The sequence below is a fragment of the Vulpes lagopus genome, chromosome 8 (assembly GCF_018345385.1).
Source record: "Vulpes lagopus strain Blue_001 chromosome 8, ASM1834538v1, whole genome shotgun sequence".
Taxonomy (NCBI): Eukaryota; Metazoa; Chordata; class Mammalia; order Carnivora; family Canidae; genus Vulpes; species Vulpes lagopus.
The window spans coordinates 18,710,524-18,737,131 of record NC_054831.1 but is presented as its reverse complement, the minus strand read 5'-3'; positions in this window follow the sequence as shown (position 1 = coordinate 18,737,131).

Sequence of the window (26,608 nt, the reverse complement as noted above, 5' to 3'; positions counted from 1 at the left end):
AAGTTTGTTGGTGCTCCTGATTCCGTCACTGTAGGAACAAGGATACTTGCCCTTTCCAATGAAGAGAAGAGTTAAGATCAAAACTGTTGGCTCAGGAACTTTCAGAAATTGTTTCTTTCTTGACTTTTTATTGCCTAGACTGTCATAATATATTCTCCTCTTTCCACATAGCAAATAGGAGCCTAAATAGGAGCCATCTTCCAGATGACAGCCAGAGGAGAGACTTGTAATTTGGCATTAGCATCAATGGAGATATTCTGCGATTTATGGTTTTGGCAAGTGGAGGCCAAGGAAAAATTAAGATATTTCAGTTTTGGATACATAGATTTTTCGGTAAGTTTCCTTAGACAGTTAATTTGTATTTGACAGATTGTTCTCCATAATGGAGATGAATAGAAATAACTTTACCCAGAATGGCCTTTTTTTAAAAAAGCATATTCCTTTTAAAGTCTCAGTTTATAGGGCCTGGAATGTTTAGTATTTGGTAACAGACCTAAGCAGAGATGTTCTGCTGAGTATTCAAGACTTTTTTTTTTTTTTTAATAGGGTGTCATTTTTCTTGAAGTCAAAGTGACATCAAACCTCTGGTCTAGTGAGTCTTCATAGGAAACAAATCAATTCCTTGCATCAAGGTGAGATTATCTGTATGTTCCTTAATTTTTAAGTGGGCAAACTGAAGTTAACTCAGCATCTCACTAATTGTAAGAATTAGGGCCATGCATAAAGTCCAAATGTCCTGAATTCTGGCTCATATGTGGTTATCCATGTTACTTTGTATTTCCAAACTAAACAAGGTCACTGAGCTGGCATATCAACTAACAACTAAATCTCTAAGGTCAATCCTTCAGTGTTCTTTGGAAGACAGGCTTCAGTTTGCTATAATGTGTCAAGGGGGAGCCAGGTGGATCAGGAATCTTAGGTGCTTATGCCCCATGGTCAACCTACTCTTGAAGCTTTCAACAAGAGTGAGAAGTTTACCTACGGAGTTTCTTAAATGTTTTTCCATTTCCTCATGGTATCTCTATGTTTTCATTAATCTATTCTCCAAGTTGCTTGCAGTATAATACTGGGCTTCAAGGTAGGAAAGAGAGTAATTACTCTTGCTCTTGACAACTTTTCCATCTTTATGGAACTCTGGTCAGCTGATTTAAACTGAATCTTCTGTTTCCTAATATTCTAATATTTCTAATATTTCTACCACTTCACTGGCTGCCCTTATGTTCTCTGATTGACATAGTATGCATACTAATAGATAGTGTGAGCTATTAATTTTAAAAGTTTTTGAAGCTTCTGGGTTTTTTTTTTTTTGTGGTATGTGTTTTCTCTTATTCCTCATGTGGCTAGAAAGTTGGAAGGAAAGAAAGATATTTTGGTGGACACAAAGAATTCAAGCGAAGACCCCAAAGCTCATAGCTTATCAGCAAGGCTTACTCTCATATTAGTTTTTCACCTTTGTAGAATGAATTAGTTGGTTTATAACTTGTACTGTTTAAGAAAATGCTATCTAAGAAGATAATGAATAAATTAAGAGTGGTAGTGGTCATTTATATGTGGTATGAGCTGACTATTTGTGTTTCCTCAAAATTTATATGTTGAAATTCTATTCCCCCAAGATCATGGTATTAGGAAGTAGGGTCTTTGGGAGGTGATAAGGTCATGAGGGCATTCCCTTTATGAATGGGATTAGTAATGCCCTTATAAAAGAGGCCCCAGTGAGCTCTGTCACCCTGTCCACCACTTGAGGATAGAAGGAGTGAGAATGTGCCATCTGTGAAGCAGAAGGTGCTCTCACCAGACACAATCTGTTGGCACCTTCATCTTGGACTTCTCAGCCTCCAGAAGTGTTGAAAAATAAATTTCTGTTCTTTATAAGCTATCCAGCTTATGGTATTTCTAATAGTAGTCCAAATGGGTTAAGCCAGTATTCTAAAAGACTAAATTTTTAGAACTAAGATTTGGGCAGAAACAGACTATGAGTGAATTCATTTTCTCAAGTGAAGTTGTGTTAGCTCTTAAATCATTAAATATTTAGGAAGCTAAGGGCAAGTAGATGATGAAGAATGGTGATATGGCTAAAAAATATAGGCAAATGATGGGATAAGCTAAGAAAAATCATACCTTTTAAGATAAAATACCTTTAAAAATAATATAGTCTTCCAAATGTTATTTTGATTAAAATGACACAACTTTTAAGTACACATTTCAACCAATGAATCAATTAGGTATGTTTAGTAAATGTCAACCATAATTTTGCTTAGTGCTATTCCATGTATTGAAAAGAACACAAAGTAAATGCAAGTTTTCAAACTTTTGAGAAGCTTCCATCCTAGCTGAGGAGGAATGATATTGCACACACCATAATTAAAGCAAAATACATGGAATAACTGAAATCCAGAGCTCCATAGTGTAAAATAATTTCCAAGCACTGTTATTGTTTCATACATGAAAAGATTAAGCCAGGAAGAATCCATTTAATCATGACAGCTCCATGGAAATGACAGGAATAATCATCCTTAGAACCATGGAGCTTTCTAGTTCTTATATTTATTCTATAGTTTGATATAGTAAGATCAATCAAATCAAGTGAATGGAAACTGTGGATTTCTATCATAAATATTCAAATAGTTGAAGTGAAATGATTTCGTAAAGTCTCATTACTTTCACTGTATGCTTATTTAGTATTATTTTAAATTGTAGAGGAGAAAGAACAGGATGAAAGGCAGAGATGGAAGAAGAAAAACCTTTTTAAGTATCCTGGAGGAATTGTCTTTTCTCCTTCAATAACAATCAGATGGAAAAAAAAAATAACAATCAGATGGAATTTTACTCTAACAGCAAGTCAAAGAATAATTTTCACTCTGCCATTTCAAAAAACTCTATTGTGCAATTATCCTACATTCCCTCTGCATATTACAGTCAAATTTGGTTAAAGAAGAAGCATCAATTTGTTCACAGAGCACTGTCCATGGTATTTTAATAAAGGTTTTTTTCAGAGCTTTCCTTGTATATCTCGTCCTGTTACCTATACCGACTAGAATTCCAAGGAGAAAAAGAAAGAAAGAAGAAATAAAGAAAGAAGAAAGAAAGAAAGAAAGAAAGAAAGAAAGAAAGAGAAGGAAAGAAAGAAAGAAAGAAAGAAAGAAAGAAAGAAAGAAAGAAAGAAAGAAAGAAAGAAAGAAAGAGGAAAGAAAGAAAAAAGAGGAAGGAAGAGTTTTTGGTTTCTTTCTGATCTATCAAAAACTGAAAGTGAAACATAAGGACTTTCAGGATGCTATTAACTTTAGAAGGCCTTTGTATGAGGTCATTAAGGATTGGTTTTCCTTTTCTGTAAGGTTAACTTTTATCCATGCTTTTTTTTTCCACTTCTCACCACACCGTATTCCATGTCTTTCCATGCACAGGTCTTCTCTTCTCTACCAAATTATGAATGCTTTGAGGGCAGTTTTCATGTAGTTTTCTACCTCCTTTCCTCAGCATCCTGGGGATGGCCTTGTTCATAATAGGTACTTGGTGGACCTTTGTTAAACTAATGGATGATATTAAAGCCAACTCATATGCCTTCAGGGAGATGTCTAACTAAAATGTAGTTAATGGAGTGTAAATAATTGATCATAAATGAGATGCAACAAACCAGTAATTCCTATCTAGAAACATGTTCCCAAATCTTACTATTTTATGATTAATTTTTAAAATCCCGAGGGCAAGGCCCTACCCTTGTAAGTGGTGATGAGTTTTCCCTGAAGGAACTGGATATTCCCACTGATAGTCATTCTAAAAAAATAAGTCAAGACATGAGGCAGGGCTGGAGATTGAAAGAGGCAAAGAGCTTCCTACACTTCTTCTTCTTCTTGGTCCTGGCACTTAGGTGGAAAGGCCTGGAGTGGGTCTTGTGGTAGGAGTTTGCTACCCCTTGCCAGAGGGAGGGGAGAAGCATGACCAAGTTTCACAGGCAGTGGTAGTGGTAGCAGTAACAACTATAGTAGAAGTAGTAAATAAATCTTTTGGAAACATCAAGGAAGCAATGTAGTCTTCTAGAAAACTGAAGAAACAGATAATAGGACTGAACCCTTTAGTTGGAAAAGGCCAATGTATTCCCTGGGGGAATGAAAAGGTAGCAGATTTCTGAGCACAGCCTTTAGACCTGAGTGTTGAAATTGTTTCTTAGGGAAAATGGCCCTGTGTATTTTTATTTATTTTAAAGATGGAATGCTGTGATGAATGGTTAATTTTTGTGTTAACCCAATGGGCTAAGGGATACCTAGATAGCTGGTAAAGCATTTCTGATGTGTCTGTAAGGGTGTTCTCAGAAGAAATTAACATTTGAATTTATTAGTAAACTAGGTAAAGAAAATCAACAATATGAGTGGGCATCATTGAGGGCCTAAATAGGATAAAAAAAAAAAAAACGGAAAAAGGGTGAATTTACTGTCTCTACTTGATTTAGAAGAGTTATTTTTCTCCTGTCCTGTCCTTAGACATCAGCGCTCCTGGTTTTCAGGCTGTCAGCCTCAGACTGGGAGATATACCATCAGCTTCCCAGGTTCTCCAGCTTGCAGACAGAATCTTGTGGCATATGCCAGTCTTAACAATTGTGTGAGCTTATTCCCATAATAAATCTCCTTGACTGCTACAGACTAATACAAATGTTAACAGCTATATCTTAGTTTCTTGCCATTTTTTTAGAGAGAGAGAGAGAATGAAGAAGAAGAAGAAGAAGAAGAAGAAGAAGAAGAAGAAGAAGAAAAGAAGGAGGAGGAGGAGGAGAGGTAGAGGGAGAAGGAAAGAGAGAATCTTAAGTAGGCTCCACATCCAGCACAGAGCCTAATATGGGGTTCGATCTCACAATCCTGAGATTATGACCTGAACTGAAATCAACAGTTGGACACTTAATTAACTGAACAGCCCAGGTGCCAGGTGCCCCAGTATCTTACCATTTTTCAACTACGACACAACTCTAAGGATGACACAGAAAAGGCCATTGCTCTTTGTTCCCTGAGGGGCTATTGGCAGCATTGGGAGATTGGGAAATCCTATACAGGCAGTTATAGAAGCAGTGAATGAGGCAGAGGGATAGCAGTTATCCTACTGGTAATGATCAAAATCTTTTAATCAGATGTTTAGGACTGTTTGGATTTATAGGCTCCATATCTTTTTTTTTTTTAAGATTTTATTTATTTATTCATGACACACACACACACACACACACACAGAGAGAGAGAGAGAGAGAGAGAGAGAGAGAGAGAGGCAGAGACACAGGCAGAGGGAGAAGCAGGCTCCATGCAGGGAGCCTGATGTGGGACTTGATCCCAGGACTCCAGGATCACGCCCTGGGCTGAAGGTAGGCACTAAACCGCCGAGCCACCCAGGGATCCCCTAGGCGCCAAAGCTTCATTAAATTTACTTTAACTCTATGTACTTCATTAAAGTTGTGTTGCTTCTACAACTTTCACAATTAGGAGCAATTAGCTTAAATACACCTGTTATTATTCTATCAGTCTCTACCTTTCTGAATGAAAAATTTTTTTGTTACACATGATTTAAGATTCTGTATTCCCTGTGCATGCTACGGATTACACCATGCTTTTTCTAAACATGCATTTAAGGCCTTTTGCTACCACGATTTTTCCTTAGGTAAAATGTTGAATGAGCTGGTAAGCGTTTTATTTGGAGGTTGATGTGCAGCAAAACCTATCCCAGTAGCATGGGCAGCTGAGGTTTCATTTTGCAGATCCCAAGCTAATTCATTTAGAACAGTGACTTACTCATGTGTGGAGCACTTGACTTTTAAAACCATCTGGCTTATAGTTGCAGAAATAATGCAGCAGCCTTTTGATTCCCTCATCTCTCATTCTTGGAGAGGCCGTGCCGTTTAATTTCAGAAATGGAGCAATCTTGACTAACTGCCAAGTATCAGCTTTCAGTATATTTTTTATTGTTTCATTTACATACCCTTCCAGAGATCAGGTTTGCATGGAAGGGTTTATAGTCTTTTTGCTCTGGCTTTGGTGGTAAAACAAATGAAGCAGCAATAAAAACATATCTGCATAGCTTTGGTTGCTACAGTACTTTTTGTTCCAATTTTCAAAATGGGGTGAAATACAGCATAAACCAGAAATTCTTCAGATAACTTTTTGGCTTCTAGGTCAATATTGATTCTCTCTCTCTCTTTTTGTTACATATGTGTTTATTTTTCTATTTAGCTTTTGCTATTTGCCTTGGCCTAGGATATTCATTTTCTGATGGGATTGGAAAATTATTTCAATTTATCATCTAAATATCCAGGCAGAGGAAAACTTTGGATTGTTCTTTGAAATAATGGGAAAGTGTTGAGGATATATTCTTATTTGCAAAAATGTTCTAGTGTTTGTTTCATGATTATTTTCACAATCTTAGCTAGTAGAAATTTTAGAATTAGTTATGCTAAAATTTTAATAGGCAGGAGAAACAAAATAATCTGTTTAATTTAAATTTCGTTCAATGCCGAGTTTCTATGTAACTTTCCACCTCTGGGATAGAAGTTGCTTTGAATTACATTGCTAATCTTGTTTCTTGTATTTTCCTTGTGTTTTCTGTGTTCCTACCAAATGGAACCACTTCTAGATAATTTCACATTGTACTGTTTTGCAGACTTTCCTGATTTTCTACTCTGTCTCACTTCCTCTAGACTGTCTAAAAGAGCACTTCTCACCATCTCATATGTACATTCTTTCTTCTGACCTCTTTAGGGATCTTAAGCCACAATTTTCCTCTGGTGGCTAAGGAAATTTTTCTGTTGATGACCCATAGCACTTACTTTCCATTGTTTGAATTTTCTTCTCTTGCCTCTTGTATTATATGGTCTCTCTCTGTCTCTCTTTTTCTTTATCATCTATGTATCTATTTGTCTATCTATCATCTACTGTCTATCTATCTATCTAGTTTCATTGTTTCATCTTCTTTAGTAGCTCTGAACTTTTTAGACTCTTTTATTGTCTTACTATATCCATCATGCCTTACTTATAATAGCTATTCATGAAATTTAGTGATAAGTCAATGAATGAAAATCCCTGTAGGACATTGCTGCATAAAAGGGTGGTTTTTTTTTTTTTGCAATAATTATGGGTTCCTAAACTGAATTCTTGTAACTACTTTAAGCTTTGCCCTTAGTTCAAGTTTTTACTTAATTGTTCTCATTATATAAAACAGTTAAACATGGAGATATAAAAGTAGAAAAACAAGGCAACATCTTTCCTTGTTCTCTTCCTTTTCATATTTCTTTCTTTTTTGAAAATGAAGACAGAAAATATATTACTTTTCTTGTGCATTATGAAGAATGCATATTTTATTTTATTTCCAGTGGGATGAGAGGTTTTTAAAAATTATTCCAGGTCTTTCTTAAAATTTAAACATAAGACCGGTTCTCTTTACAGCAGTTTTTTTTTTTCTTCAGCAAAATGGAACTTTATCAAATTGCCTTGAGACATAATTTGCTGTGTATCTTTTACCACATACCATTATATTTGGAAAGGAAATTAGAAGTTTCAAGAGTTATTGTAAATTATTTTGTCATAGGTGTTGAGAGTTAAGATTCCTGAAAAAAAATTGTTTGCTAGGATCTCCTAAGTGGAAAAACGTTCTGATGAGCCATATAACTAGCAAATTTCTAGATACCAAAGACTCAAATTTAAAGATGACCTCTACAGACGAAGGAAGTCTGCCTTCCCATCTCCAAAAGATTGGCAAATATAGAAATGCTGCTAGTCAATCACTCATTTATCCATTCATTAATCCTAACATTTTTTGAGCACTTACTCTGAGCCTTTTACACTTTAAGTGGTTCCAGCTATATGGATGCTTAAGACAAAATCTCTCTCCTTGCTCTTAAGGAGCTTAACCTTTGGTGGGAGAGCAGCAGACTGACTGTGTGAATGACCTCAATTCTTGATTCTGTATATGTAAGCTTTGACATGAGATTTTGAGTTCTTCTCCCTGAAAGCATAGTCTATTTCTATACACCTTGATTCTGAGTTTGGTCATGTGACTTACTTTAACCAATGGCATTTTATTTTACTAAAAATGTTTATTATTAAGTATAGCTGACATTCAATGCTATATTAGTTTCAGGTGCACAACACAGTGATTTGGCAATTTTGTACATTACACAAGTGTTATCATCTGTTGCCATACATTATTACAATAATATTGGGTATATTTTCCATGCTGTACTTTTCATCTCTACGACTTATTTTTTTATAACTGGAAATTCGTACCTCTTAATCTCCTTGACCTATTACATTCCTCTCTACCAGTTTGTTCTCTGGAAAAAGTTGATGGGAGCTACCTGAGGCTTGAAAAAGGATTTGCCCCCTTCCATTTTTGCACCTTTTCCTTCAAGTGAAACTGAATTAGGATAAGCCTCCTAGAATGATATAAAAGCATGTGGAATAGAGCGAAGTAATCCTAGCTGGTAAGTGGTCAGTTATCAGGCATGCTAATGAGCCCGGCTCAGTGCAGGGGAACTGTCCATTCCAAATCATGAACAAATAAAGGCATATAGTTTTTAATCATGGAGTTTTTTTTTTAGATTTTATTTATTTATTCATGAGAGATACACACACCACAGAGAGGCAGAGACACAGGCAGAGGGAGAAGCAGGCTCTATGCAGGGAGCCTGACATGGGACTCGATCCTGCATCTCCAGGATCAGGCCCCAGGCTGAAGGTGGTGCTAAACCACTGAGCCACCCGGGCTGCCCATCATGGAGTTTTGATGTGGTTTGTCCCACAGTAGTATTATGGCAATAAGTACGTAATATGGGAGATACAGAAAAGCTAACAATAACAATTTAGAGTGATACAGGGTGTGACAAATTACACGCAGGGGAGTCTTCGTTTCCAAGGAAGATGGTATATACTTTTCCATAGTTCTTACACTAAGTACAACTAAAAATCCTGGACATTAAATAGAAAACAAACATCAGAAAGCTTGGAAAGATGCAGAGATGAAAGCAGAGAGGTGATGGACCTCATGCCCCACGAATGATAAGATGAGGAGTTGCCTGGGCTCCCTTCTGCCTCATATAACCTGAACTTGGGGCTGAACAAATCCACCCAGAAATGTCAAAAGGTGCAGACAAAAATCCCCAACAAAAGCCTGCTCTCCATCCAAAGCACCAGGAGACAGGCAACTTAGCAAGACAGAACACTGTAATAACAACTGCTCTACTTGAGATAATACTGTAGTCCCATCTCCACCCCACCAATAAGTTAAAAAGTTTAAACTTTAAAATGCTGCACAGAGGATGCTGGGGCAGCTTGCCACTGACCTTGAACTTTTTTACTTACTTCTCAGGTATTTTTACTCCTTGATGTTGGAACCACAAGTGATTATTTCTGGGTGGATTTGGACCCACAAAGAGAGCAGTGAGAAAACATTCCAAGCGGATAGATGGCATGCGAATGTACATGGAGAGTTGGATGCAAACATATTTGTTAGTTTTCATGCTTCTGGCTTAGTTATGATGTTGTTGTTCCAGCTGCTCATGTATCTCAAGTCATTCATTTATCATTCATTTATTTTTTTCCAGCTTTGTTAAGAAATATTCAACATTTAAGAAAGAAAACAAATGAAGATGGGAGGAAAAAGGGGGAAGCAAAGCATAAAACAGACTCTTAACTATAGAGAACAAACCGAGGGTTGTTGGAGGGGAGGGACGTGGGAGACTGTGTTAAATGAGTGATGGGGATTACAGAGGGCACTTGTGATGAGCACTGGGTGTCAGATGTGACTGATGAATCACTAAATTCTACACCTGAAACCAATATTACACTGTATGTTAACTAAGTGGAATTTAAATAAAAACTTGAAACTAAAAAAAAAAAACCAATAATTGACATTTAACTGTGTAAAAATAAGACGTACAACTGACAATCTGATAATTTGATATGATTATATATTGCAAAATAAGTACTGTAATAGAGTGAGTTAGCACCTTCATCACTTTACTTGATTATCATCTTTCATGATGAGAAAAATTAAGATTTACTCTCATAGCACCTTTCAAGTGCACAATACTGTATTGTCAATTATAGTCACTATGCTATACATTATATCCCCAGAATTTATTTCTCTTACAAGTCAAATATTGTACCCTTTGGCCAATATCTTTCCATTTCTCCCATACCTTCCCCTGTGGAAATAACTCTGTTTTTATGAATTTGCCTTTCTTAGATTTCACATGTGAGATCATTTGATATTTGTCTTTCTCTGTCCAATTTATTTTATTTAGCACAATGAACTCAAATTCCATCCATATTGTCATAAGTTGCAAGATTTCCCTTCTTTTTATGACTAAATAATATTTCATTATATATGTATATGCACCACATCTTTTTTATCTATTAATCTATTGATGGATACCTCTATTGTTTCCATATCTTGGCTATTGTAAATAATGCTGCAATTAACACAGAGATGCATATATCTTTTCAAATTAGAATTTTTGTTATTTTTTTTGTAAAATAGTGTGATTAATGGATCATAGGGTAGTTAAATTTTTAATTTTTTGAGGAATTTCCATGCTATTTTTCATAGTAGCTGCACCAGTTTGCATGCCCAACAACAGTGCACACTGTTGGACTCACAACAGTGTGGAGTAAGGTTTCCTTACTCCACATTTTCACCAATACTTGTTATTTCTTTCCTGTTTGATGATAGCCATTCTAAAAGGTTTGAGGTGATATCTTATTGTGGTTTTGATTTGCATTTCCCTGATTATGGGTAATGTTGAACACCTTTTCACATCTTATTGGCCATTTGTATGTTTTCTTTAGAAGAATGTCTATTCAGATCCTTTGCCCACTTTTTAATTAGAGCACTATTATTAATTTTTACTTATGCTATTGAGTTATACAAGTTCCTTATATATTTTTGGATATTAAATCCTTTTAAGATATATGACTTGCAAATATTTTCTCCCATTCCATAGTTTGTCTTTTCATTTTATTGACTTCTTTCTGTGCAAAAGCTTTTATAGTTTGATGTAGTAGCACTTGTTTATTTTTACTTTTGTTACTTATGTTTTTGTTACCATATCCAAAATATCACTGCCAAGACTAAAGTGAAGGAGCTTTTTCCTTCTTTTATTTTAGGATTTTTACAGATTGAGATCGTACGTTTAAGTCTTTAATACATTTTGAGCTAATTTTTTTTGAGTGATGTAAGGGGCCCAGTTTTATTTTTTTCCATGTAAATATCATTTTGTCAATGCCATTTATTGAAGAGACCAACTTTTTCCTCGTTGAATATTCTTGGCTTCTTTGTCAAATGTTATTTGACCATATGTGTGTGGGTTTATTTCTGGGCTCTGGATTGTGTTCCATTGATCTATGTGTCTATTTTTTTTTTTTTTGGCAGTACCATTCTGTTTTGATTATATCTCTGTAGTATAGTATGAAACAAGGAAGTCTGAGGCCTCCACTTTTGTTCTTTTTCAAGACTCCTTTGGCTATTTGGGGTCTTTTGTATCCTATATGAATTTTAGGACTGTTTTTTCTATGAAAAATGTCATTGGAATTTTCATAGGGATTGCATTGAATCTAGAGATGGCTTTGGTTAGTATGGATATTTTAGCAATATTAAGTCATCTGATCCATGAACACAGGATATCTTTCCATATTTTTTTGTCTTCAATATTTTTTGTCTATGTTTTATAGTTCCTGGTGAATTGATCTTCATTTCTTTAGCCAATCTTTTTCCTAATAACTACATATATATTTTTTATTAATAATAATCGGTTCACCTTTTTCTTCCTTGCCTTTGCTTACTTCATTTACTGCCTAATACTAAAAATTCAGGAGGCCTGCAAAGGCATGGTCTACAGGGGTTAATACATTAAGGAAAACTCTGAGTCCAGCATTATATGGACTAGAAAAGTAAGCTAAAACTTATGAAGCTGTTCATTCTATATTTAAATATTTTTTTCATTGAGGCAAAATTTATATACATCATACTACATAGAATATAAGAACACAGTTTGGTGAGTTTGATAAATGCAGACATTGATTAAACCATCATCTCAATTAGAACATAGGACAATTTCGTCACCCCTGAAGATTGCCTCATTACCCCTCCCAGCCAATTCTTACCTGACATATACAATCACCTTCCTGATATCTCTCAGCAGAGACTAGAATTGCTTTTTCCCATATTTCATAAAAATAGAACCATTGAAAATACAGTTTTTTGTGTGTGTCTGACTGGAAGTTGTACCATTTACTTACCCACACAATGTCTTGTGTTCATTCTCCATTCTATATGGAGAAAATAACAAATATTCAAGAGAGATTTGTCTTCCAGAAAAGAGATTTGTTTTCTATAGTAGTTGATTTTTATATTTCCAGTAGATCATCATCTTTTGAATGTTCTTCCAAAAATTCCCATGCTTTGAACCCTAGCTCTCCAATATCTAATTCACAACTCAAACTCCCAGTTCCTTGGATACTCAGACCCTGACTGACATTGACATAGTCTCCACAAAACAAAAATTCTCTCAGGGAAATTCAATTCAAAAATGAGTAATGTGAATAGGATTAGCAGCAAGCTCTCATTTTGTTGGGAAATGTATCCATTTCTTGGCTTTGAAATACTGTTCTTGGAAATTTAGCCCTGAGTCTGTTACTCCAGGTCATTTAGTGATTCTGTGAGACATTCCATACCCTTTGACATTCAGTTTATTCTATCCAGGAACTATCCAGATTACTTGCAATGGAGAAGTCTGTGTTGCCTATTTCATGTGCCACGAAATTCATGTCTCAGTTTACTGCTTCCCACCACTAGTGCAAACTATTATTTATTGCAATTATGTCGAGCCATAAGAAAATTTTAATGTGCCTCCCAAAATATTGCAAAAGGCAGAGTTTGGTTTGGTAGGCGCTTTGAGTTAGATATGTTTTGATACACTATAATTCTTTGAAAGTTATTTATTCCTAATATGGTTTGGAATTTATCTGAGTGGCATTACATTTAAAAGAGAGTCAAGACTGTCTATCATAGTGCTATCTAGTCGAAGTGTAATGCAAGCCACACTTGTAATTTAAAATATTTTAATGGCCACATTAAATTTTTTTAAATACAGATGAATTTATGTTAATAATATATTATATAACCCAATAATACAATCTCAGTATCTAATCAACATAAAAATGTATTAATGAGATAATTCACATTATTTATTTATACTAAATCTTCAGAATCCAGTGTGTATTTTATACTTATGGGTCTCCAATTAGACTAGCCACATTTCAACTACTCAGTAGCCTAACAAAGGCCACTGGCTGACATACTAGATAATGCAGATCCATCAAACAGAGCATGATCAAAAAAATTTACCAGAAGAACACTTCAGAACAGAGTAGAACTGAAGAAGGCTGTGTTTTATGAAAATACTAAATTAGGTGGATTGGACATTAATAGAATCTAACATTATATCCAGGGGTAGAACTAAACCCCAAATGAGGTTTATATCAGGACTAAGGCTAGGGATGATAGTGTATATTGCTGATAGAATCATCCTGTAGGCAAGTCATTTATCATAGTGTTTTATTCTTAATTTTTATAACTCATCCCTTTGTTCTGATGGTAACTGCTTTGCAATGACTCCATTCATCTCTTTGATTGCCAACTGGTATTTAGATATTTTTATAATCAGAATGTTTCCATAACTAAACCCTCATTCTTTAGCTGTACTAAATAACAGTGTTGACTTATCTGTCTCACAGGATTATTGATGAGATGAAATGAGATAGAATATGAGAACTTTTAAAAATTTATTGTGCAAAAATTCATTAAAAAATGTACAGTACTATCAATGTCTTAGTTCTGTGTTGTCATTAAGTACTAAAGGAAATATATTTTATTTATTTATTTATTTATTTATCTATCTATCTATCTATCTATCTATCTATCTATTTATCTATCTGAGAGAGAGAGTGACCGAGTAAGAGAGAGAGATGAGTGCACAAGTGAGGGAAGGGGCAGAGGAATTGGGAGAAGCAGATTCCCCGCTGAGCAGGGAGCCTGATGTTGGGCTTGATCGTAGGACCAGCTTGATCCCAGGACTGGCTTGATCCCAGTACCCTTAGATCATGAACTGAAGTGAAGGCAGACACTTAACTGAAGCTACCCAGATGCCCCCCAACAATATATTTCTAAATGATGAATCATTGAACTCTACCTCTAAAATAAATAATGCACTATAGGTTGATTAACTGAATTTAAACAAAAAAAATTAAATTAAAAAAATTAAATTACTTTAGGAGGTAAAAAAATATATTTTTATTTGAAATTTATTTTAAACTCAAACTTGGATTTATTAAAAATAGTTAAAGCATTATTAACTTAATCTCTTTTATAAATAATCCAAATTTCACAAATAATCCGAATTCTTGCAAATAATTATTTTTAAAAAATAGAAGGGGTTTAAGTTCACTGAAAGAATAAGAAAAGGCCATAATAAATAGTACGATAGGTTGCTTTGAACAGTTTCAATATATTTGCAAATCTCATTTTCCAGGGCCACACTGACATTGATGTGTGGGGAGAAGGGAAAGGAAATGAAGTGTCATTTAGTTCTGCTAACAAACACACAGGTGATATGAATAAGCATGGTACTCACCAACCTGGAGAGAAAAATGTGAGGCTAAGACACCTCAGTGACATTTGTCTCATCATACTATAATCATGGTGTATATTCTGGGAATGTTTCTTTTTTAAATTTTTTTTTTTTTTTTTTTTATTTATGATAGTCATACAGAGAGAAAGAGAGAGAGGTAGAGACACAGGCAGAGGGAGAAGCAGGCTCCATGCACCGGGAGCCTGATGTGGGATTCGATCCCGGGTCTCCAGGATCGCGCCCTGGGCCAAAGGCAGGCGCCAAACCACTGCGCCACCCAGGGATCCCGGAATGTTTCTTTTTTATTCTCTGCCAACCACCGCTGCCCCTAAGTGTGTATTTCTGATCTTGACTCTCTGCTGTTGGGGTTGCCACCTTCAACTTTGTTAAATATTTTTCTTCGTTTAGAGGCAAATGGAATAAACCTTATATTATTTAGGCCCTTATTATTCTGTCTCTCTCCCTTTTCACACACATACACATGCACACACACAATGACTTGGTTAATCAAGGACAAGAAATTAAAGTCTCTCGCTACTATTTTAGTTTCCTCTGTGTTTCCATATGTTTCCAGTAATTTTTGCTTTGATTTGATGCTGTGCTATGTGGTGCTTAAATGTCCATGGTTGATATATATTCATATATATTCCATTTGGATTACATCCAAAATGGATGGATGGATCCATTATCAAAAACACAATTGTAGTCATTAATGCTTTTTTTGGTTTGAATTCTACTTTGTCTGACTTAATATTCCATCCCTGCTTCTATTTTCTTTCCTGTTTCTTGGAATATCTTTGCCAATTTTTTTATTCTTATTTATGTCACTTTATCTTGGATGTGTCACGTATACACAAGCATATATGCATTTGTAATCCAATCTGAGAGCCTTAATTTTTTAATGAGATTGAGATAATTAATATACTTGATTTTATTTCTGTCACTATTATCCTTTTTAGGATTCCTGCTCTTCCATTAAAGATAATACATCTTATATATCTTATTTTAGTAACTTAGAAGGCAAATGCCCATATTAATGTATCTATTCCTTTAATACTTAACACAAGCAATAGCTAGGTTCTTATCCATGTAATATGAAAACAATGGTCCAGTTTCATTTCCTAACAGCTCTTGTTCTCTCATTTCCTCATTTATGGCACTACAGTCTAGAATTTTGTACCATTTATAATTATTATTTATTATGAATCTCTTGGCTGGCAGGACTACATTGTAGAGACTTCAATCTTTGTTTTTTTACATGTATATATATTTTTTGCATATGTCTTCAAGTGGTATATTTTTTGATGTTTTGCATTTGTGAAAATATCTCCTGTAAGCTTCCATATTTGATCAACCATTTTGAGTATAACTTTTCAGTCACAACTTCTTCCTTGCAAAACTGTCACTGATAATACACTTGGTTTATTTATTTTTATTTTTTTAAAGACTTATTTATTTATTCATGAGAGACACAGAGAGGCAGAGACACAGGTAGAAGGAGAAGCAGGCTCCATGCAGGGAGCCGGACGTGGGACTCGATCTCCGGTCCCCAGGATCAGGCCCTGGGCTGAAGGCGGCACTAAACTGCTGAGCCACCCGGGCTGCCCTACACTCGGTTTAATAAACGAATACTTAAGTATAGCTGTGAACTGAATCAATGATGCTATATACTTTTTTACAGTGACTTTTATAAAGTACTCTTTGCTACTTTATTCTGCTTGTTACCTCCTGTTAATTATTATAGACTTTGCATTTTCTTGAAATTTCATTAATTACACAAAACTGTTCAAAAATGTCCTGTTTTACTTTTCAAAAATGCTTTTCTCCTTTTCTTGAGTATGCAATTCTTTTTCTCTTCATGATGGATTTTTAAAATAAGCTCCCTTGGCTTTGTTGTGTTCACTTGTCTTTCAGGCAAGTTCTCCCACAGCCTGCAACCTGATCAAATGCAACGTGGTTGGACTGGTGCCTTGTCATGCTCTTGGAATTCCCTCTCGTCCTGCTCCATAGAAGGCTGCTTTCAGCTATCCAATGATCCTACTGCCAGAGGGAGTAGAAAGAGAGCCAGCATTATGGATGTACTGCAGAGTTTCTCTTCTGTGATGATGAAGCTGTTGAGTTAGGAGCCAACCTTCTGCTTCTAGGTTTTAATTCATCTTGGCCTACTGTTCAGGCTCAATGGTTCTCAGAATCTGGTTGCACCAATTAAACCAGAATCTCTGGGGGAAAGGACCCAGCCATCAATATTTTTTAAAGGTCCTAAATGATTTTACTATACAGGTAGGCTTGAGAGCCACTAGTTTTAATGCAACTGTGAATGGATGCCTTCTAGAAGCTACTGCATTAGATGCCTCACTACCTGCTGACTTCTCTTTACATCACCCAGAATAATTGTTTTTGTGTGTTGTCGTTCAGCAGTGAGAAAAGTAGCATTAAGTTTAGAGTTCTCCATTTTTCTCACAGCCTTCATTTGCCTTTAGTTTTTTTTTTTCCTTTGGATAAATGGATATTCATGACAGTTTGCAAATATCTTTTCTATTTACCACCTGCGGCATTGTATTGCTTTCTGAATAATGGACTTTGTGAGTTAGTTATTTGCAACATAGCTAGCCGATATATCTTTTGGCTGGATTGTACTTTTGTCTATTTTTTCATTGCTGATGTAGGATTCTCTATATTTTTATGTTCCTTTGAGTATATAATTACCAGCCAAGGGAGGGAAAGATGTTTATGCTTTGTGATAATTATCATTTTGACTATTATAACTGCCGTATAATGAGTACATAGTATTATCAGACACCATAACTATAAACCATACATGAATTATCACATTTTTCCTTCACAAGAATTTTGAGAGGTAAAGTATCTCCATTTTATAAATAATTCTCTAGTTGTTATTTTACATGAAAACATTCAGATGAATTATGAAAAATGACAAAAGGCACTCTATCCAATGATTTACTAGTGATGGATTCCAGGGTAAAGAAGAGGGTAGAGAGGAAAATTGATGCAAGGTATTCTACTACTGCAAATTCAGGCTTTCCTAGGACCAGGCTCTATAAGAGTCAAGCCTGGTGGTACAATTGGAAACTACTCTCCAGCCAATATTATCTAGAACCAGCCTAATTAGCCCTGTTCCCTTTATTCTTCCAGCAGTAATTCCCAGCATCCCTAGTGTCATTGATCTGATGATGAATTTGGAATTTGGTATCCATGTGAACACTGAAAGTTAATGGAATGAATTATTTTTTCTTCTTACCATGTATGGATTACTTTGCTTGACTGGTCCTTAACTCAATTTCCTGGTGTCAGGCTCTCCTATTACTCTCCTCAGGAAATGCAACCTCAGTTTGAATCCCTGAGAAGTGACTAAGAGCCATGAATTTCTCATTTTATATTCACCAGTACTTTTCTGGGTGGCTAGATCTCGCTTCAGAGCTCTCTTGTTCCATCTTTTCAAAATATTTTCATTTTTAAATTTTAATTTTTACAGATTTTTTCCTTATCTTTTGAATTATAATTGACATACAATACTATATTAGTTTTAGGTGTACAGTACAATGATTTGACATTTGTATATAATGCTAGATGGTCACCACAATAAGTCTAGTCTGTACAAACTTAATATAATGTTATTGACTACACTTCCTATGCTGTACATTACATCGCCATGACTTATTTATTGTATAACCGGAAGTTTGTATTTCTTAATCCCCTTCAACTCCCATCACTCTTCCCTCTGGCTATCACCAAACTATTTTTTAGATCTGTGAGTCTGGGTTATGTTTTGTTTTGTTTTTTGGTTTGGTTTTAAATTCCATACAGAGGTGAAATCATGTGGTGTTAGTCTTTCTCTGTGTGACTTATTTCACTTGACATAATATTTTCAAGGTCCTTCCATGTTGTCACAAATGGTAAGATCTCATTTTTTATGGCTGAGTAGAATTCCATTATATATATATATATATATATATATATATAATGAACATCTTTATATATACCACATTATATATATATATTTATATTTATATATATACCACATATTCTTTATATATACCACATTTTACACACACATTTTCTTTTTTTGTTGTTGTTTTGTTTTTATTGAAGTTTGATTTGCCAACATATAGTATAACACCCAGTGCTCATCCTACCAAGTGCCCTCCTTAGTGCCCATCACCCAGTTACCCCAACCCCCCACCCACTTCCCCTTCCACAACCCTCTGTTCATTACTCAGTTAGGAGTCTCTTATGGTTTGTCTCCCTCTCTAATTTTTCCCACTCAGTTCCCCACCTTTCCCTTATAATCCCTTTCACTATTTCTTATATTCCTCGTATGAGTGAAACCATATAATGATTGCCCTTCTCCAATTGACTTACTTCACTCAGCATGATACCCTCCAATTCCATCCACGTTGAAACAAATAGTGGGTATTCGTCCTTTCTGATGGCTAATATTCCATTGTATACATAGACCACATCTTCTTTATCCATTCATCTGTCGAAGGACATAATGGCTCCTTCCACAGTTTGGCTATTGTGGACATTGCTGCTATAAACATTGGGGTGCAGGTGTTCCGGTGTTTCACTACATCTGTATCGTTGGAGTAAATCCCCAGCAGTGCAATTGCTGGGTCTTAGGGTAGCTCTATTTTTAACTCTTTTATAAGTAGTATTTTTAAAAAATTTTATTTATTTATTCATGAGACAGAGAGGCAGAGACACAGGCAGAGGCAGAAGCAGGCTCCATGCAGGGAGCCCGACATGGGACTGGATCCCGGGTCTCCAGGATCAGGCCCTGGACTGAAAGCAGCGCTAAACTGCTGAGCCACCCGGGCTGCCCTATTTTTAACTCTTTGAAGAACCTCCACACTGTTTTCCGGAGTGGCTGTACCAGTTTGCATTCCCACCAACAGTGCAAGAGGGTACGCGCTTCTCCACATCCTCTCCAACATTTGTTGTTTTCTGTCTTAATTTTCACAATTCTCCCTGGTGTGAGGTGGTGTCTCATTGTGGTTTTGATTTGTATTTCCCTGATGGCAAGTGATGCAGAGCATTTTCTCATGTGCTTGTTGGTCGTGTGTATGTCTTCTTTGGATACACATATCTTCTTTATCCTTTCATCTGTATATCACACTGCGAAATGATCTCCACAGTCAAGCTAATGATTATATTCATTACCTCACACTGATACCTTTTTTGTTTTTGTGGTAAGAACAATTAAGATCAATTCTCTTAGCAAGCTTCAAGTACAATGTTATTAGCTATAGTCACCTTGCTGTACATTAAATCTTCAGAACTTATTCATACTGCATAAGTGAAAGTTTGGACCCTTTTACCATTATCTCCCCATTTCCTTAATCCTAACCCCTGGCAACCACAATTCTGCTTTCTGCTTCTAAACGTTTGACTTTTTTAGATCCCACATATAACTATGTCATGAAATATTTGTCTTTTTGTGTCTCACTTATTTCACTTAGCATAATGTCTCCAGGTTTATCAATGTTGTTGCAAATGAGGGGATTTCCTTCTTTTTTAAAGATAGAATAATATTCCATTGTGTATTGTATATTGTGTAGTTTGTGTATACATGTACATGATATATATACATGATATATATGTGTGTGTATATACACACACACATATATATACAATACACAATGAAAATTTTATATGATATATATGTATGTATGACATTTTCTTTATACATTTATATGCTGATAAACAATTACTTGTTTTCATGTCTTCCCTTGTTCTGTCTTGAATGAACTCATCTTAGTTTTTGAAAACACCACTCCATCAAAGTCGATATGTGGCCTCACTACATTCTCTGAAATTGGACCTCATCTTTCTCATTGAGTTTTGCTTATATCGATTCCTCTTTTTCATTGCTTTCATATATATATATATATATATATATATATATATATATATATATATATATAATGTTCTCTTCAGGAAGAAAATGCTTCTGCTACATGATCAGTCTTTCTAGTTTCTTATTTTGTGTTGGTAGAAGACTGCTAGCTTTTCCTCTGAAATAAGGGATTCCATATGTTATGTGGCCAGGAGAGAGAATTGCTTCTGACACTTGTGTTTGTCTGACTTGAATTTTTCATCGTTTTTGCAAGGAAGCTCCTTTGATAATTATGCAACTGTTATTTCTGAAGGCCAGTCCTGTTTTTTTTTTTTATCTCTTTGAGACATGCAACCTTTAGGACTTTGGTGATATAGAATTTAGAGCAACCCCAAAATTATACTACGTCTTTACAATGTACATATTTTCTATCTTGAAAAGGAGAAATCTCAACCATAGACCAGGTTCACCTATCTATGGTTATAAGGGTAGTAGAGCATAAAATCTTTGGAGACTGAAAAAGTTCCCCTTACTGGGCATATCACATTAAGAGGAATACATTGGGTCATCAGCTAGAAATACTGGCCAAAAGCTTTAGGCTGTTATTCCTTTTTAATTATTTTGAGTCCTTCTCCTGAATACCAAAGTTTTACAGTATATTGATGAGCCCACTGTATTATTTTTCTGTTTTATCTCACCAGGATATTCTCACCTAGGTGTTCAAAAATGTCAGTCTTTGAAATTTCAACAGTGTTCTCAATTTCAGAGAGACAACACTTAACTGGGGAATTGATTGGAAGCTTTGAACAAGAAGGTCAGGTTGCGGAAGACTAGAGCTCCCAGCAGAGACAGTAATGAGAAAAACAGTGTTTGGAAAAGTTTATTTTGAGTCATTGGCTGACTTTATTCTCACGATGTGCAGAGATTGGTATAGGAAGGAGTTTACAGGCTGATAATTTGGCATGTCAGCTCTTCCCAAAGACATTTCTCTTTTCAGGTGTTTGCTGAGCCCTGGCATGAAAACAAGCCCCCATGCTGTGACAAGCAAGACACAATCCAGCAACAAAGCAATTTTTTTTCCAGATAGACTTTAACAGAAAATTGCCCTTGCCCTGAAGGCTTGGAGGTGGAGACCCTGGGGAGTAAGTGACAAAAAGGAATTAAGTAGTAGGTCCTTTCAATTACTTAAGGTCATTCAGGGATGCAATTTTTTTAGTTTCTATTTTTTACCCCTAGTAGTTAAAAATAAAGCTCCTAACCTTTTTCTAAAAACGTTGTGGTCAACCTAATGATCTCTATTAATTATTTCTATGCTAAGTACTTTCATTTGTCTCTTGGGTTTTGAACAGGACAAATCTTTTCTTAGAGGTGTGTTTTTAATCAGGGTATGATGCATTTGGTACACTCTATGTCCATGGTGAACAGAACCAGAAGAAAGAATTCTACATATTCACTTATGGATCTTGTAGGAGAAAATTTACTTATTTATGATTTTTTTAAATTTGTTTTTTATTCCTTGCAAAGAAATAAACTTCTTTGGGCACCAATACAAATGAGAAATTTCTTTCCATTCTTACTTCTTGTTCTTGCCTTCTAAGTAAATCTTTGTTCTCAGTACCTGGAATATATATTTCCTCCATAATGTCAAATTGCCTGCCTTAAAATAAAATTAGCTCAAAATGCAAAAAAAAATATTTTTCAGAAATTTGTCATTAAATAATAGAAATAGAAAGCATTTACTGAGTGCATAAAATATGCTAGGTCTAGCACTCAGTTCTTTTACTACTATTTGTTTTCAGGTCTCACAAAAATTTTATAAAATATCATCATCATCCCCATTTTACAGATGAGGAACTAAAGAAATTTTCATTGATAGTAGGTAACTTAATCAAGGTTACATAGCTAATAAATGGCAGAGCCTGGTTTCAAACTTGGAATTGTCTGATTTTAGAATTCTATTTCGTAGCCATCATACAATATTTCCTCTCAATATAGAAAACTACCTTATAATACTCATAGAAATATGTATTCCATTCTGTAAATAAGTTTCAGGTATTACTCAAGCAGACAGAGTATCTAGTATTTACAAATTTTTGTGACCACCACTATATCAGGCATCTATTTTACTGTGGTAAATTCTAAGCAGAATGTAAAGTATGGAGTTCCTAAGATTTGAAATCACCTAGAGCAATGAAAAGAGTGAGTGGAATGAATAGAGGCATATCTCAGAGATATTGTGGATTTAGCTCTAGGCCCGTGTAATAAACGTGAATATCACAATAAAATGAGTCAAATGAAGTTCTTTTGGTCTTCCAGTGCATATACAAATTGTGTTTACACCATACTGCAGTCTATTAAGTGCAGTAGCATTACGTCTAAGAAAACAGTGTACGGACCTTAATTAAAAATACTTTGTTGCTAAAAAATACTAACCATCTCCTGAGCCTTCAGTGGGTTGTATCTTTTTGCTGGGGGGCAGGGGAAGGGGCTTGCCTTGATGTTGGTAGTTGCTGAACGTTGGGGTGGTTGTGGCAACTTCTTAAAATAAGACAACAGTGAAGTATGCTGCACTGATTGATCCTTCCTTTTATAAATGAGTTCTCTGTAGCACGTGATGCTGTTTGATAGCATTTTACCCACAGTAGAACTTTAAAAACTGGAGTCAATACTCTCAAACTTTGATGTTCTCTTATTGACTAAATCTATATAATACTCTATATTTTTTATTATCATCTCCACAATCTGCATAGTACCTTCCCCAAGAGTAGATTCCATCTCAAGAAACCATTTCCTTTTGCTCATCCATAAGAAGCAGCTCTTTATCCATCAAAGTTTTATCATGAGATTTTAGCAATTCAGTCCCAAATGTAGGCTCCATTTCTAATTCTAGTTCTCTTGCTATTTCTGCTATATCTACAGTTACTTTCTCCACTGAAGTCTTGAACCTCTCAAAGTCACTGTGAGGGTTGGAATCCACTTCTAAAGTCCTGTTCATGTTGATATTTTGACCTCTTCCCATGAATCATAAATGTGCTTAATAGCATCTGTACTGGTGAATCCTTGCCAGAAGGTTTTAATTTCCTTTGCCCAAATCCATCAGAAGAATCACTATCTATGGCAAAATGTATTTCTTAAATAGTAAGACTTGAAAGTTGAAATGACTCCTTGATCCATGGGCCATGGAATGGATGTTGTGTTAGCAGGCATGAAAACAACATTCATCTCACTGTACACCTGCATCAGAACTCTTGTGTGGCCAGGTGTGTTGTCAGTGAGCAGTAACATGTTGAAAACAACCTTTTTTTCTGAGTAGTAGGTCTCAACAAGGGGCTTAAAATATTTAGTAAGCCATGTTGTAAACAGATGTGCTGTCATCTAGCGTTTGATTTTGGATTTAGAGAGCACAGGCAGGGTAGATTATCATAATTCTTAAGACTCAAGATTTCTGGCATGGCAAATGAGCATTGGCTTCCACTTAAATTCACCAACTGCATTAGCCCCTAGCAAGAGAGTCAACCTTTCCTTGGAAACCTTGAAACCAGGGACTAGGTTCTCCCCTCTCTAGCTATGAAAGTCCTATTTGGCATTTTTTCCAATACAGGCTATTTTACTACATTAAAAATCTGTTGTTCGGTGTAGCCTCCTTCATTAATTGTCTTAGCTAGATCTTGGAGAATTTGCTCAGCTTCTACATCATCACTTGCTGCTTCACCTTGCACTTTTTATGTCCTTCCTTAAATCTCATGAACCAACCACTGCTAACTTCCAACTTTTCTTCTGCAGCTTCCTTACCTCTCTCAGCTTCATAAAACTAAAGAGAGTTAGGGCTTTGCTCTGGAGAAGGCTTTGGCTTAAGGAAATATTGTGCCTGGCTTGATCTTCTAGCTAAATCACTAAAACTTTTTGTATATTGGCATAAGGCTGCTTTGCTTTATCATTCATGTGTTCATTGGAAGGCACTTTTAATCTCCTTCAAGAATTTTTCCTTTTCATTCACAACTTTGCTAACTGTTTGGTACAAAATGCTTAGCTTTGGGCCTGTCTGGCTTTTGAAGTCTTCCTCAGTAAACTTAATCACTTCTAGCTTTTGACTTGAACTGAGAGATGTGCAACTTATCCTTTCACTTGAACACTTAGAGGCTATTATAGGATTATTAAGTGGTCTAATTTTAATAGTATTATGTCTCAGGGAATAGGAAAGCCTGAAAAGGGGAAGAGAGATGGGGATACAGCTGGTATGTAAAGCAGTCAGAACATGTGTATTTGCTGATTAAGTTACCATTTTAAATGAGTGCAATCTGTGGTGCTCTAAAACAATTATGATAGTAGCATCAAAGATCACTAATCACCGGTCACCATAACAAATATAGTAATAATGAAAAAGTTTGAGATACTGTGAGAATTACCAAAATGTGACACAGAGACATGAAGTAAGAAAATGTTAGAAAAATGGCACTGATAGATTTGCTCAAGGCAAGGTTGTCACAAAACCTCAACTTGCAAAAAACCCTGCAGATTTGTAGAAAAATCTGTGAAGTACACTGAAGTGAATCTCAATAAAATGAGTTATGCCTGTAGTGAATGTGGTAACAAAATATGCCAATACCAGGATATGCTAAGGTCAGGATATGCTAATGTCAGAATATGCTAATGTAAGAGAATTTACTAGATGTGTAGTGTTCAAGAAGTCACTAATCTTTTCTATTTGAACTTATTTTTTAGAACAGTTTTAGGTTCACAGCAAAATTGAGAGGAGAATTCAGAGATTTCCCATATACTCCCTGCCCCCACACATATATATCTTCCCCCATTCTCAATATCCCTCACCAGAGTGGTACATTTGTTAAAACTGATGAGCTTACATAGACACATTATAGTCACCCCAAATCCATAGTTTACCTTAAGGTTCACTCTTGTGTTGTACATGTCATTAATCTTTTCAGCTTCTGTTTCCCCATCTACAAAATAATTGCTTGTATTTGCAACATGATTTATTGTTGACAAAAAATTTCTCTTTAATACATTTTCTTATTTGAATCTTACCTACACCAGATGAAAAGGATGCAATTATCCTAATTTTACAGATGGGAAAACAAAGCAGTTAAGTAAATTGACATTTGTCAATTTTAATGTAAAATCAAATGGCTATAGCTTTGACAAGATTGTGTGTCATAAGTAACGTAAAGTATGTGAAAATGCTTTGCAGTTTATAAAATCCTAGAAATACTCACCATAATGATTACCCAGTTTTAACTATTTATTCTGAATTATTAACAGAGATCTATGTTTTGGTGAAGACTTATCCTTTTGGTACCCAGGATGTTTGTTATAGGGATAAAAGAACAGGACAGAAGAGAGCTTATCTTGGCTCCAATATCTACCCAATGTAACTCAGAGATCTACATAGCACCCAGCACTCCTTAGAAGCGTTTTATATTCAGGATAGGAGGATATTTCATTAATAGGAAGGAATTCCGCAATGTCACAATGCTTCTGAATTTTCCACAATGGCTTAGCCTCATAGAGCATAATTGACTCTGTCCATTCTAGGCATTTGAAAGAAGAAGTCTTTTTGACATTAAAGTGTCTACAGTTTGTGCCATGGCCCTTTGATGCCATGCATCTAGATCTAGGTGAGCTGGGGACCCTCCCTTGATTTTTCTGGCAGACAACTTCAGTATCTTCTTTTTCATTATCCCAGGTGCCCAGAACAATTCTTGAGCATTTCCTGTCCCCTTAGTCCTTACAGTAAAACTCTTTTCTCCTGCTCTAGAGATGCCATCAGTTACTGTTAATTTATCTTGAAGACTAAACCCCTCAAAGAACGTAAAGAATAAATAACCAAGTTCATAATAATATGTGGAAAAGATCCATTCAAAGCATTTGGGTACAAAAATGAGTGTGTGTGTAAAAGAGAAAGAGAGGGAGGGAGCGAGGGCAGGAGAGAGAACTAACAAAGGAAGGAAAAAAAAATCAAAATCATAGATTCTAAGATGCCATCAGTTTTTGTTAATTTATCTTGAAGACTAAACCCTTCAAAGAACGTAAAGAATAAATAACCAAGTTCATAATAATATGTGGAAAAGATCCATTCAAAGCAT